Consider the following 15,415-nt stretch of genomic DNA (forward strand, 5'->3'; position numbering starts at 1 on the left):
AAAGAGTAAGAGCTGAGGAGATGATGGCACTTTTCTGATTCTCTAGTGCAGTCGGACGTCTTGCTACCAAGGGACAACCCAGGTTTTGAGAAGGAGCGGAGAACTTGGAAGTTTGAGACTCGGATGGATTTCCTTGTGCGGTTTGTAGCAGGTTCAGTGAATGTGGATGCCCACACCACCTTCCAAAGTGTAAGAGGCGATTTAGGAAGTGGTAACTCCTTGGGCGTGCGAGCTACCTCCTTGGGCTTGCGAGCTACCCTTTGCCACATGGCCCCTCCTCGTTGTGCCGCCTCAAACCTTCCATAGGCTTATCCCGTCTAGGCTCAATGTACCTAGAGGCGATAATCCACTTTCCCAAAAGATTAGGAACTGATTAGGAAAGTGGCACCTTTCCTTTAGCGCGTGAGGGACACTTTGTGCACCTTCCTTTCTCCTTGCGGCACTTTCCAAAACCATCACCAATGGATAGCCCCTCCTTTTTTGTGCCTTCCACCACGAGCTGCCACCTGTCCACCACGAGCTGGCTGCAGTTCAATTCATTCCTAAACCGCTAGAGAAGATTTTGGAAAGAATTGACCTCGGCGCCAAGTCGATCCAACCTTGTGCAACTAGGGTTTCTCTCCACAACTCGAGCTAGGGTTTCACAAACTACTTGGACCAAGATACCCTTGGAAGAATAATTATTAACTTAAGCAAATTAATTCACAAGAAGCGCAGTTCAGGAATAGTTCACCCAAATTCACGAACTGGCCGGAATTGGCTGGAGCTGGCATGAGTTGTCGCCGTAGATGGGGATATTGGACATGGAATCCAGCGAGAAGGCTGGCACAAATCAGTGATTTTTTGACAATTGTAATGACATCTGATCACCATAAAAATTGAGTATGATGGAGGACGACGAGATCTTTTCAATGATATGGCACGTTCTCAGATTCTCAGTGGTTCACCAGAAAGAGCCCGTTGATCAGGCGGTTCTGCGGCGGCTGTGACAGAGTTATGGTGGCGGAACCAGTGTGTCCTTTTGTAGATTTGAATAACTTACCGAACCCCCGATCTCCACCAAAATTTAGTATGTTGTACATGACATCTAGAGCTTTCGAACGATATATTATATGCCCTCTGACTCCCAGCAATTCGTCGAAAACAGCCTACTGATCAGGTAGTTCAATCACAACTTCCAGTAAGAACCCGCGACTACTCCCTTGAGCGGATCTTCTTTTCTTTTCTTCTCCTTCTTCCTCATTTCACTCTATTGTACCAATTAACTTAGATCCACACAAGATCCACACAATCTGGATGTGAAACCATCGAATCTGGCTGGGGTTATCTAGAGAGAATTCTGAATGTAGGCGGCTGGTTTGGGGCCAACTAGATACTTCGTTTCCCTCCTTGTTGAACCGAAAAACAAGATCTTCCTTCCACTTGATGCCGCTTTGATCAGTTTCGGTTAGATGAGAAGAATCTCGAATGCAAAGACTGTTCTCACGTTGATGTTGTGGATAGGGCTGAACCAAAACTCCTACCACTAAGTATCAGAAGAGGGGGATACTTCGCTCATGGTAGAAATTTCACCGGATGTCGATGATGGAGAGTCGGTAGGCAGAACCATGGCTCGTCATCTTTTCCACCTCCCTATAGCACGACTGCCTCTAAACACCTGCATTTTCACGGCGAATGCATGGCTGCCCACCCAAGATCTTCTTGGTTCGGGTGCGTTGATGAACTCCATCGCTAATGACTACCGACGGTCATTAATCGATTGGATCTCTTCAATAATCTCATGGCTTGGTGAATATTGTTGTGTAGTGCTTCAAGGAAGCTATGACTTAAGGCCCAAGAGACTCTCCATGCATGAAGGAAAGAGAAAACTCAATTTGATTATGCATATAATGAAATAAGTGTCTCGGTTTCTAACTTAAATATGAGAGTTAGAACCGGTACGGTCAAAGTTTTGAGATGAGACACAAAGCCAACTGGAACAAGAACAAAAACCGGTACAAAGTCTTTAAAACAAAATCAAAGAGTCAAAGTCTAGTTTGGGCCGAAGCCCCACTCGCCTGGGTTTTGCCAGAGCTCCTCAATCTGGTGTGCGAAGTGGGCTCGAGCCCATCTCGCCTAGGTCAACCTGGGCTGCTCGAATTGAACTCCTCTTCATGCCGAGCCCACCATTTCTTCAGCTAGGCAAGCTTAGCCTAGGTCTTCCTCCCGTTTTGTGCTCTTACCCTCCCTGAGGTTTCCAACGCATCTTGTACTTTGCTCCATTATATCTCACTCTCGAGTGATAGCATCACTAAGAGAATCCACACCTCTGCTCTCCGTCGCCTTAGCCGACCCTGTCAAGTCAACCTCCCTAAGTTCCTCGTCACCTCCCTTAGCTGCTGTCGCAGTCCCATTCTTAGCCTCCATGTGAATCTCCTTGCATCCTATAGGCACGCCCTCGCAACACAAGATAGTCTCACTTTGATTTAAGGTGCCTTCAGTAGAAGTCCCAGCACGAGATAATCAAGCTCTAAGTGGGCTCGTATCATCACCCTAGTTTGAATTCGAAATCATGTAACGACCCTGGCCGAGTACTTAAGCCAGGCTGAACGATGCATGGTCAGATGATGAGTCTGTAAATGCTTTGAGTCTTGTAAGTTTGCTTGTCAAGAAAAATACTAAGTCCTCGAGTTGAGACAAAGCCTGGTTGTCCCCTTGTTCCTTGAGTTTCTGTACGCGTGGTGATAGGCTAGTAAGTCTAAGAGTGCAAACTTACATCGTGCAGAAAAAACGAAAGAAAAAATCATCCTTGTAACACTTACTGTGGCACCTTTGAATCAAAATTATCTCTCCAAGATAGCATAGGCACCACAAAAGCAATTGAGGACTAATAACAAAAGTTGCACCATGGATGCTAGTAGTAAAAGTAGCAAAAAATTGGAAGCTGATTGGACATAAAACATTATATCCTAAAAAATAAATAGGGAGACTTGGTGGCTAGCCATTTGGTCACACAGAGATAAAAAGATTCACTAAGAGCTAAAGGTTACGGCCTAGATTCAACTGCCTGGGCTCCCAACTAACCTATGGAACTGTTAGGGTCAGTCTTGGCTACGACAGATTTATTACTTGCGTCCACCGATCCTACTAAAGACCTTGGAGATTCTGACAACGATAGGTATTAAAATTTAATACAATAGTGGTTTTTTCTGGTCGGACAGGACACCGATGCAAATAATAGGTCAATGAAGTACATGAAGGGTTTAACCCACCCAAGAGGTCTCCAAATCCTACTAAAATGAACTATAAGGGTTGTGAGGCTAGTACAAATAGCAGCGATACATTTGAACATCCTCCTCACTCAACATTCATTCATCCATGCAAACCACCCTGTTATACAATCCCTAGGTGAATGCAAACTACACCTGTCACCCTAGGTGGTCTACAACCCGAAAAGCGTGTCCTTAGCAATATACTTTATAGGGATTCCAGTGGGTTGTCTTATCCCAAAGACTGGTTTGAAAACAAAGAACACCCTCCCCGTTCTATAGGGTGATCCAAGTGCTCACCTTCTGAGGCCACACTCAGGGACTCCACGTGCTTCACCAAAGGTAAAGACCGGTAGCAACAGAAGTCTGCCCCTTTGGTATTTTCAGCAACCTCCTCTTCATGGCAGCACGTTCAATCCTCCTTCATTAGAGCAAGAATGAAATAAATCAAGCTCTTATCACAAAAGACAACAAGAGAGAGAGTGGCGGATCTAGTCACCCGGTTGCCGTTTGACCCCAAGTTGATTTCAATAGAAGTTGAGGGATGCAATCACCGATTTCTCTTGGCGGATGCGGTTCTTTCTCTCCCCGTCTAAGCCTCCAAGTTCTGGCGTTTGAGGGTCACCGATTGCAGCAAGTAGGCTTCGGCTTTAATCATCCTCACGAGCTCACATTCAAGTCTAGGAACTTCGGTCTCTTGATAGCATAGAAAGATAGGCAACAATTCAACGATCAATCAAGATATAAGAATCAATTAGGAGGTAGTGCACTTCACCGGATCAAATATAAACCCCAAGGAAGAGACGTCCAAATGGGGGAAGCAAGCTAGGAAAGCGCCCAAGCACGCATGTCTTCATTTTGGTGAGCTATGTTGATCGGAGTCCGACGGTGTGATCTCCTCCGACCGAGCAAGAAATCTCCAAGTATGTTGAATCTCCTCCCTGGTGCTGCGGGTTAGAGTTGGCTGCTACTCATTCCTTCATGGGAGATCACGTCTAGGGAATGTGGATCTTCCTTAGGTGGCACACCTCCTTCTTTAGCAAGAACAATGGTGTAGATCGCCCCCTTGTTTGGCTATGGACTCCACCAAGGACACATGTATGGTCCTAACTCCACTGTGCCTTAGTGTCTAGGTTCAATGTATCTTGAGGTGTCATCTTCCCTCCCAACGTTGTAGATCGAGATTGAGAGAAATGAGCAGCTTTCCCTCTAGCGTAGGATTTTCTTTGGCAAGTGGCAACACCTCCTACTTCCACATGGCTAGAGTCCAATTCGAGATAGGACTCCTTCCTAAAATGTTGGAGACGATATGGGCAATGAATGAGTCTCCTTTTTGACGTGGACTCCTCCTAACAAGTGGCATATTCTCCTTCACCAACGTGTCCAATCTCCAGCTCGCGTTGGATTCCTTCCTCAAATGTTGCGCCAATATGGACTCATTCCAAATGTGGCGCCTAATCTCCTTGCTGATTTGGACTCCTTTCAAATGTGGTGCCCAGCTGGAATGTGACCAAGCTCTCACACCTTCCACGTGTCTCCTGCCTTTAGTTGGTTGTGATTCACCTTCCAACTTTGCAGGAGCTGGATTAGGAAGGCTGCAGCTCATGCACGACGCCAAGGAATGACTCGAAACCCTATTGCGCTAGGGTTTCTAGTCGTCAAATGTGGATGCCTAGCCGCAGTTCACTTAGTCCAAACTGCCTTTACACAGGCCCAAATATAATATGATAATTAATTAATGGACAAGGGTAATGTTGGAAGATGTCACCAAATTGAAGCTGCCAGAATCTCGCCGGAAAAGTCGCCAGAGTTGCCCAAATGTAAATCGGAATTGTAGCAGAGACGCTGGTGCAACTCATAGTCCGATAGACATGATTTCAGTAGCCAATAAAATCTGATTATGATGAAATTTGAGTATGTTGTAGCTAACTTCCTAAGCTTTTGAATGGTATCAAGATCTCAACGAGAGCCCTCATAGATCGCTAGGAATCAGCCACTAATCAGGCGGATCCGATGCTGGTCGCTACAGGGTTGCGGTAGAAGATTTCCGTTCTGTTCTGCCACCAATTTGACCACCAAAATGACCTCCGATCACCACAAAATTTGGATGTGTGGTAGTAGACTTCAAGACAATTCCAACAGTATGTATAACTCCTCACAAGTCTCACAGAATCTCCAGATACAGGTCAAAGAATAGAGATCAATGTCTGGTTGCAGACAGGAATAGTACAACCGGTTCTTCTCCTGCTTTCTCCTCTGAACTCTCCCAAACGATAGAACAACTTGAAGCACGAGTAGGGGAAGAGATATCTCGCCAAACTGAGACCTTCTAGACCAAAATTACATTGTTAGACACTTGTTGTAACAGCAAGGGAATGCACTGCAAGATTGATCTATCACTCGATCGATTTAGACTTCGTCTAAGGCTGAAATCTCTTGGGTATTCACACGTTAGACAAGGAACTTAAATCGTGTGTCTTCACTCATGTTAGATCATACTCAATAGAATTGCAAACCAGCAATCTACCTAAGTATCTTGGAGGGATGATACTTAGCCCATGTAAAAGGCTGCCGGTAGTCAAAGTGCTAGAAGGAAGAGCCGCTGCCGCAGCTGCAACACTGTTTTCTTCTTCACACATCCTCTTGCTTCATTGGCCTCTAAACCCTCCCGTGGTCGAAGGGAATGCACATAGGAAGAGGATAACGTTGCTGGTTCTTCCGGTGACAGATTCTGGTGGCCATCCCACTGGTTGAACCCTCAATGTCGCTAACTCAATGGAGAACGTTTGGATGTAGTGCCACAAGGGGCCACACCCTAGGAGCAAAATCTCACACGCACAAGTGGAGAGAGAAATCAACTCAAATTCAATTGCATAATGAAAAAGTGTCTCAATTTTCAACCTTTATAGAGTAGGTTGAACCGGTTCAAATATGACTCGGTATGAGTCTTACAAAAACTCGAGTCAAAAGGCCTCTAAAAGCAAACTAATACTTAAACAAATAAGCAAATAAGTTCAAATGCTGAAAAGAAAAGTCAAAGTCTTTGGGCGCAAGGCCCCACTTGTTTGGGTGACGCCCAAGCTCGCCTTCTCATGCCGTGGATCAAGTGGGCTCAAGCTCCCAACTTGCCTAGGTTGACCTAGGCTGCCTTCTACATCAAACTCCTCGTGCCGAGCCCACCTCATCGGCTACTAGTGGTGCCGATGCTTCTAGGTGAGAGTTACCTAGGTCTTCAACTTGGTCCGCTCCAATGAGGCTGATAACCTCACTTTGTTTCCGCATGCCATCGCCATCCGTAGTCACTTCTGAAGCATGAAAGATAGTCTCACTTTGTTTGGAGATGCCTCCCATGGTTGTGCCCGTACTAGAGATCATAGCCTCAATTTTGCATCGTAAGGCCTTTGGCATCGGTCGTAGTCATCCTCGACAGAACACTAGGCTGGTCCGTAATAGGAACGACTATACACTCCAAAGAGTGGCAAAAACTTTGAAAGGGAGTTTCGTTACAAAAACTTTTAGATAAGGGGCTCACGTGATTGAGTGGGAGTTAAGCACGAAGGAGCTGGTTACTTCCGGCCATGCGCTCTAGCTTCGTCGTTCGTAGTCCGATTTGGCTGAAATTTGGCCGAGAGAAAGCTAACACCTGGGCAATCCTAACTATATACTCAATTGATCACGATTGACCATGGGATTCTTCAGATCTGTAATGATTTTGAGTAAAGTTTTGAAATGAAAGAAGCATCGACAGACGCCGCCTTCGTCTTCCTCCTCTCGTCTGCAACACCTTCACCCGAGAGCTCGTGAAGCTCCATTTCTGCAACCAGAGGTCACGACGGTGGTCCTCCCCTCCCAAAACTCCTCTGGTGCTTCTTCACCGGGAGTCCTACGGCGAGAAGAACCGACGGGTTCTTCCCACCTTCGTTTTCCGTCCCCATTTCCACGAAACAGCACAAGCTAGTCGCGGCTTCGATGATCACGGTCGAGGTGAGTGGGCTAGCTCGTCAACAGGGAAGGAGGCTCTGGGATATTCGTGTCTAGGCGACCAAACAGCTCCCGGGGTGCTCAGAAGATCGATTCCGTTGAGAAGTCGAGCGTCGGGTGAGAAGGAACAGCGTGCAGGCCTCAGCAAGCCGACGCACTCCCTCCCTCGATCGGACGACCAATCATCGAAATCTTTTGGGGCTTTTGCCCCCACTGCATTCCTCGGGAAGTCTACTACAACTTTTCCTTTTGAATCGTTCGATTTGATGGAGAATCGACGCCGGAAAAGCAAGAAAACGCTGGCTGGTTCCTGACAAGCTCCGCCGCCGACCTCTTCCCGTTTCCGGCGACTTTCTCGGAGATCCGACCGTCGGATCATCAAAATTCCGGTGCCATTCTCTTCCTGACATCCGTGCGCATCAACTCACCAAGTTTCGCGAAGATCCGACGGTGGATGGCGGCGTGAGAGAGCACGGATGGAATCTGGCGGAAATCGGCGGCGATTTCTGTGTATCGCCGCCTGACGCCGCTGCGACCCAAGATCCGGCCATATCTTGGGATTCCCGGCGAATCTGGTGATGTTCTAACTCTAGATCTCTTCGTTTTTCAATTATCTTTCCATCCATACCAGTTTCATGGCGAGATTCGTCGTGGTTTGTCCGATTTGAAGCTCAGAAGGTCGGATTCTGCTGAGAAAACCGAAACTCTGCCCCTGAACGCATCAGATTTTCCGGCGGACTTAGGGGCTCAACGACTTGGACTTGAAGTGCTCCGTTGGCCCCCATTTTTGGGGCGTCTAATCCTCTAGATGTTGGCTTCCTCTCAGCCAAATTTCAGCATTTTTGGAGCTTCCTACGATTTTTGGGAATTTTTTGAAGCAGCAAGTGTCTGGCGGGTCTTCTTCTTCCAGAACCTGTGAAAACCGAGCTCGGTGGATTTCTCTTCGTCGATTGGAGCTTCCATGGCGTCCGGCTTCGCCTTTCCTGTGTTCTGTCACTCCCTGGTGTGCTAGAGCTCGCCTTCCTTCATCCGAAACCAGCTGCAACTCCCTCACAGAGGTTGTCTTCGTGGTGAACCCTCGTCCCCAAACGAGTAAATCTATGCTCGAGCTTCTCCACGAACAGAGGGTTTTCCCTCATGCTTCTCCCGAATCGATTTCTCTTCGGGACAAGCACCTAATCCGGAGGTGTCGAGACGCGGCTGGAGACAGGAAACAGAGATACCGAGAGCTGCTAATTGAAACCCTCGCATGGCTGGTGAAGGGCCGTTAGTTCACGGGCTCCTTGGAGAGATCTGAGCTCTGATGTTCAGCTTTGGAGGACTCCTCACTCTGGTCGCAGTGCCCTGCTGAGAAGGCCACCCTCTTGCTGAAGCCGTGAAGCTGCCACTTCAAACCCCGTTTCCTGTCGTTCGAGTAAAGGAGGAGAAACAAAGTCGGGCATTCCTGAGTTTGCTTGTGCGCTGCGACAGACCCCTTCCCTCGCTGTCCCCGAGCTGCTGGTTTTGACTGGGGAGGAGAACGACGACAGAGCTTCCTTCGAACCAAACCGACGCTGCTTTCTGCTCAGAGAACAGGGGACGACTCGACGAACAGCGCTGGGATCCTCTCTTCCGCGCGAGGCGATCCTCTACTCCCTGTCCCGAAGCTCTGAACCGAAGCAGCTGTCAGTCATCGACGCCTTACCGGTTGCTGTTGTGCGCTCCTGAGTCAGGGACGTCCCCTGCTGCTGCTGCTGGAGAGGGCCGAACAGAACTCTCCTTGCTGACAAGTTACAGAAACAAAGCTGCTCGGGTGATGTATTTCTTGATGCGGTCGGGTGTGCTGAGACCAAACTGTGCAAAGGGGCCTGAACCGAACGTGTCTTTCCTCTTTCAGCGAGCTTGAGGCTCAACCCACGTGACAAAGTGGGCTGATTGCTGAGTGCTTTGACCCGGTCTTTTTGGTCAAGGCGTCGCCTGGACTATCTCCGGGAAGGTTGGTGTTACTTTCCCCCTGTAGAGCGGGAAATCGGGTGTACTTTGTTTGAGCCCGCCTTTGAAGGCGTTGCGGCCGACCGAGGTCCTCTGAGGCACGAGTGCCGAAGACACACCTACGGGCTGCTTGACCACCTAGGGGTTACGGGCGTGGTTTGCTCGACTAGGCATGCTTGTATGGTTTGGCTTGTGAATGTGATGCGCATTGAGTGAGGCGAGTGCTTATTTGTATCACATCGGTTGTACTAGCCTCTTCCCTCTTACGTCTAGTTAGGAGTTGGCCTTTGGGATATTTCGGGAAACCATCCAGTTTACACGTCCTAGGGAAAAAATTTTAGCCGGGGTTGCATGTCCGGTGGGAATCGAGTTGTATAAGCCTCCATCAATGGGATCCCATCAATGGGATCCCGGTCGGACCGCCTAACTAGCTGCCGAATGCCGAACTCCCTTCCCAAGGATCTCTTGAGATAGACGCGGAATACAATTAATGGAGGCTTATACAACTCGATTTCCACCGGACATGCAACCCTGGCTAAAATTTTTCCCCTAGGACGTGTAAACTGGATGGTTTCCCGAAATATCCCAAAGGCCAACTCCTAACTAGACGTAAGAGGGAAGAGGCTAGTACAACCGATGCGATACAAATAAGCACTCGCCTTACTCAATGCGCATCACATTCACAAGCCAAACCATACAAGCATGCCTAGTCGAGCAAACCACGCCCGTAACCCCTAGGTGGTCAAGCAGCCCGTAGGTGTGTCTTCGGCACTCGTGCCTCAGAGGACCTCGGTCGGCCGCAACGCCTTCAAAGGCGGGCTCAAACAAAGTACACCCGATTCCCCGCTCTATAGGGGGAGAGTAACACCAACCTTCCCGGATCTAGTCCGGGGTACGCCTTGACCAAAAAGGCCGGGTCAAGGTCTCAGCAATCAGCCCACTTTGTCACGTGGGTTGAGCCTCAAGCTCGCTGGAAGAAGAACGCACAAGACTCGGTTCAGTCCTCCTTGCACAGTCCGAACTTAGCAACGCCCTCCCGCATCAAGGAAGGCTCCTCTCGTGTGGCTCTGTTTCTGTATCTCCAGAACAGCATGCCTGAGAGGTTCTGTTCGGCCACTCTCCAGCAGCAGCAGCATGGGGACTCCCTACTCAGGAACGCACAGCAGCAACCGGTACAAGCGTCGGCCGCTGCTCACGAGCTTCTCCTGTAGTGCCCGATCCTGTTTTCTCTTGTCTCGGGTGACAGGGAACGAGGGTTTGAGAACAGCGATTTCACGGCTTCAACAGAGAGGTGTTCTCAGCAACTCCAGCCACTGCGACAGGGAACGGGTTCTCCCTTGCATCATACAGCAGCTACAGATGGAGGCGGGGAGAACGGACTGTGAAGCCCACTCAACTCGAGAAGGTTAGGATCTCGGCAGCAGAGTCCAGTCGATCAACAGAAACCCTCCGCTCTCTGTTTTCACTGAAACCTGCGCCCACTTGGTTCGAAGGCAGCTCTGGCGCTGGTTCTCCTCCACTGCAACAGCGAAGGGGGAAAAGGGCAGTCGGTAATCCTTGCTCAGAACGGAAGGGGAGTGCTCTGCGCAGCTGCTCACGCCTGAACACTGAAGCCCAGCGCTCGGTTCCTCCTGAAGGAGCTCTGCTTCACGACCCCAGCCGAACGCTCGTCTCCTCCTCACAACACAGCAGGAACTGATTACCAGCAGGAATATTCAAAGTTAAGGTAAGCACAAACTAAGAGGAGAGGAATGCACCGGATTAGGTGCTTGTCTCGAAGAGAAATCGATTCGGGAGAAGCTTGAGGGAAAACCCTCTGTCGTGGAGAAGCTCGGGCAGGGGTTTGCTCGTTTTGGACAGGAGGTTCGCCACGAAGACAGCTTCGGTTCACCAGGCTGCAGCTGGGTTCTGGTGAAGGGAAGCGAGCTCTAGCACGCCAGGGAGTGAAGGAATACGAGGAAGGGGAAGCCAGACGCCGTGGAGGATCAACTCGACGAAGGAGAGAACACCCGATCTCAGTTTTCACAGATTCTGGAACTCAGCGACCTGCCAGACCTCTGACACTTCGAAAAATTCTCAAAAATCGTAGGGAGCTCCAAAAATGCTGACATTTGGCTGAGAGGAAGCCAACATCTAGGGGAATAGATGCCCCAAAAATGGGGGCCAACGGAGTACTGCAAGTCCAAGTCGTTGAGCCCCTAAGTCCGCCGGAAAATCTGATGCGTTCAGGAGCAGAGTTTCGGTTTTCTCAGCAGAATCCGACCTTCCGAGCTTCAAATCGGACAAACCACGAGGAATCTCGCCATGAAACCGGTATGGATGGAAAGATAATTGAAAAACGAAGAGATCTAGAGTTAGAACATCACCAGATTCACCGGGAATCCCAAGATATGGCCGGATCTTGGGTCGCAGCGGCGTCAGGCGGCGATACACAGAAATCGCCGCCGATTTCCACCAGATTCCGTCCGTGCTCTCTCACGCCGCCATCCACCGTCGGATCTTCGCGATTGGTGGGTTGATGCGCACGGATGTCAGGAAGAGAATGGCACCGGAATTGTGATGATCCGACGGTCGGATCTCCGGGAAAGTCGCCGGAAACAGGAAGAGGTCGGCGGCGGAGCTTGTCAGGAACCAGCCAGCGTTTTCTTGCTTTTCCGGCGTCGATTCTCCATCAAATCGAACGATTCAAAAGGGAAAGTTGTAGTAGACTTCCCGAGGAATGCAGTGGGGGCAAAAGCCCCAAAAGATGTCGCCGATTTGGAGTCCGATCAAAGAGAAATAGACGTCTGCTTGCTGAGGCCTGCACGCCTTCTATTATGTCCGAAGCTTCTCCTTATGGCAGAAATCTGTCGTTGAGGAAAACCAGAAGCTAGAACGGTCATCTAGACGCGTTCTCCTTGGCTCCTCCTTCCCAGAAGCCGAGCCCACCCTCTCGGTCGGTCGTGTTCACCCAAACGGCAGTGGGGTAGCAGTCGTGTGAGTTGGGGAAGACGACGAAGGAAGAAGAGCCTGCCGGCTCTTCAAACCTGTAAGCTCCCGGTCGAGAGGCACCAGGGGAGGTTTTGGGAAGGGGAGGGTCACCGCCGTGACCTCCTGTGGCAGAAATGGAGCTTCACGAAGCCCTTGGGGAAGAAGATGTTGCAGACGAGTGAAGAGGAAGAAGAAGAAGGAGGCGGCGTCTCACGACGCTTCTTCATTCATAACTTTGGTAAAAACATATTCAAAACCTTACCCTAATGCATTGTAGCTCTATTACTTATACTGTAGCGCGTACCGGGACGGTTTAAGTCTCGTCCCGGGTCGGCGCAAGAACCGAGTCGATACACCAACGTATCGAGCTAAACACCTAGAACTAGGAACCAGTTTCAGAAAACCGATTCGTTACAAAAATCGAGCCGTCTCGGTCCATCTCAGTCACTGAACCGGTTCGCTCTGAAGGGTGGATCCTGATCCACGGATCTGCTATGTCGCTTCTGCTCCAGGACCTGCTCCGAATCTGACTGAATCTGGATCAACTGTTCAGGTCTGGATCTCCTGTATCAAATCCATGGTCAAACCTGGTCCGCTGCGCACCTCTAGTCAAACCTGGTTGGGCTCTGGTCAACGGACCGCTGGGCTCGGTCAAACGGGACGAACTGGACTCGGTGGTGCTGAGCTGTGCTCGGAGGATAACCTCCCTAGCCTTTCTGAAGGCATCTGGAAGACGAACCATAACCTCACAATCATTTTCGGCAGGGTCTGAGCACAGGCGTCGGCAGAAAATAACCTCCCTGTGATTTCCGACAGGGGCTCGGCAGGGGCTTCGGCGATGGCTATCCGGCTGCGCTGGGCGGGTCTCGGCAGTCTCCCTGTGCACGGCAGCGTCCTGCGCGGCAATGCCCTGCGCGGCAGCGCCTGGCGCGGCAACGCTCGGCCGGCCCGGCAGCGACGTCTGCTCTGCTCGGCCGACGCTGGCATGCGTCTGTCCGGCCTGTGCTGCGGCAGCTGGCTCGGCCTCGTCCGTCTGCACCTCCTGGGCAATCTGGCGGTCGCCCTGGCTGCGGCCAGCACCCTGGTCCTCGGCAGCTCGCTCGGCCACGTGCGGCAGCCTGTCCTGGTCCACCTGGTGGTCGTCCTGGCCACGGCTAACCCTCTCGTCCACGGCAGCTGGGTCGGCCACGTGCGGCAGCCTGTCCTAGTCCACCTGGTGGTCGTCCTGGCCGCGGCTAACCCTCTCGTCCACGGCAGCTGGGTCGGCCACGTCCGGCAGTGCCAGCTGCTCCTCCTGGCAGTCGTCCTCTACTCGGCCAGCATGTCCGTCGTCCGCGGCTGGCTTGGCCATGCTCGGTGGCTGCGGGGCGGCCTCGGCCAGCAGTGGCTGGCCTGGTAGGGCCGTGTGGTGTGCTGCGGCGCTGGGTGGGGCGTCTCCTGTGCTATGACCTGCATCCACAAAGGTTAGTACAGCCCCTAAACCTCCTACGTCGTATGGCCTCGTCACACCCTCACTAAGCCTCTCGGGCTCTCCTGGCGACAAAGGGATCGCACAGTCGAGCATTGCGTTCCGGGTCGTGGGTAGTAAGTGGTATTCGGCAGCGAGTGAGGCTAATCCCGGCCTAGTCCTAGGCAGACCTAGTACCACCCTGCTGAGACAGAGCTTGTCCCCAAGCTCTCGTACCCTGAAGGTCCTGTACTACCCTCTTGAAGAGTTTCCATGCAAAACCGGCCCAGGTGCTCTCACTATGAGTTTTTCCTCTGTCATAAGCCTGACCCGCGAGCCTCGTGGCTCTAGTACACTGATCGCCCATACACATTACCATCTTGGGTTCGGGAGTACGGGCGTGTAAGTAGAGAAGCACTTGACGTAAGCACGGTCTATAATCCCTGGGGAGTTTGTCTAGTTGGGACTCTCCCCTCACACAAAGTTTCTTGGAATAGTTTGATGTCATCGTTTCTTGCTCTTTCCCACGATCGAAAATCAGCCCCATGTGTGCGTGTAACCGGGCTAAGGGCTGACCCTTGAAAGCGGCCAAAGGAGATCTAAGGTCGGTGGCATCCGCCTTTGTCCTCATACTTCCCTTGCCCTTATTCGTAGGTTCTGTACCTCTGATTGTTAGGGCGGAAGTATCACCGTGGGTAGGCTCCAAAAATTTCTGCCAAGGGTTTGTCCAAGACATGCCAATCATTGTGGTTTCCGTCCATTCTTCAGTTATCGTTAGCCTTGGTCTTTCCCTTGTTGCTATACCGTCCATTGGATGTCCAGAAATGACTACCACTGCGTTTTGCTCTGACCCTCCACGTGTGAAATTAGTTGGAAACCTCGTGGGGGTATCGCCACTCTTCTTTGGTGGCCACTCTGCAGTGGGAATTCCCCACTGAATCGGCCTCATCCTCGGGGTCCACTGTTGCTCCCAAACGACCGTTGGTAGTCGTAGGAGCTCCATACTATCAACCCGAGCTGTCCAACTCTTGTTAAGACCACCCTGACCAGCTTTTGTAATAGCCAAGCACAAGAAAAGTTCTGGTTTAAGAACCGGTTTCAACTCCATAGTTGGGTCTTCAATCCAGATTTGATGTTGGCCAACATTGGTTCCTAATGCAAGTTGATTCTCCATCGTACCACATGTCATTTCCTTGCATTTGGTCGTTATGGTCTGCCCCTCAGAAATTTCAGCTGGTTGGACCATGATAGGCTGCTCATCGCTCAACACCATCTCAACCCTTTCAGCTTTTTTAATTTCAGAAATCTCATGGTGTTCGAGTCCCATGTTGCTTGGGCTATATGCAGCCAAACTCTCGGTTTGCTGAACGAAGTCATCCCCTTGGAACATCAATCGAAGTTCACCCCTTTCAAGGTTATAGGTTGACGAATTTTCAGATTGTTGAACATAGTTATCCCCATGGAATAACCGACCAAGTTCGCCCCCTTTAAGGTTATAAGCCTCCACTTTTCTCGCCTGTTGGAAGGAGTTATCTTCTTGGAACAACCACTGAAGTTCACCCCCCTCTAGCTGGAAGTGGCTATCTTCTTGGAAGAGCATTTGGAGTTCTCCCCTTTTTAGATTGCAAGCGACCAACTTCCTAGCTCGCCGAAAGTAGCTTTCTTCTTGGAAGAGTATTCGAAGTTCATTCCCTTCAAGTTTATAAATAGGCGGATTTTTTCTTTGTCTTGGGGGAATGTTGTTCCCCTTATAGCAATTGTGAGTGAGTTTGTTGTGTTTTTCCCTCAAGGAAACTTG

Source organism: Nymphaea colorata, chromosome 1, assembly GCF_008831285.2.
Source record: "Nymphaea colorata isolate Beijing-Zhang1983 chromosome 1, ASM883128v2, whole genome shotgun sequence".
Lineage (NCBI taxonomy): Eukaryota > Viridiplantae > Streptophyta > Magnoliopsida > Nymphaeales > Nymphaeaceae > Nymphaea > Nymphaea colorata.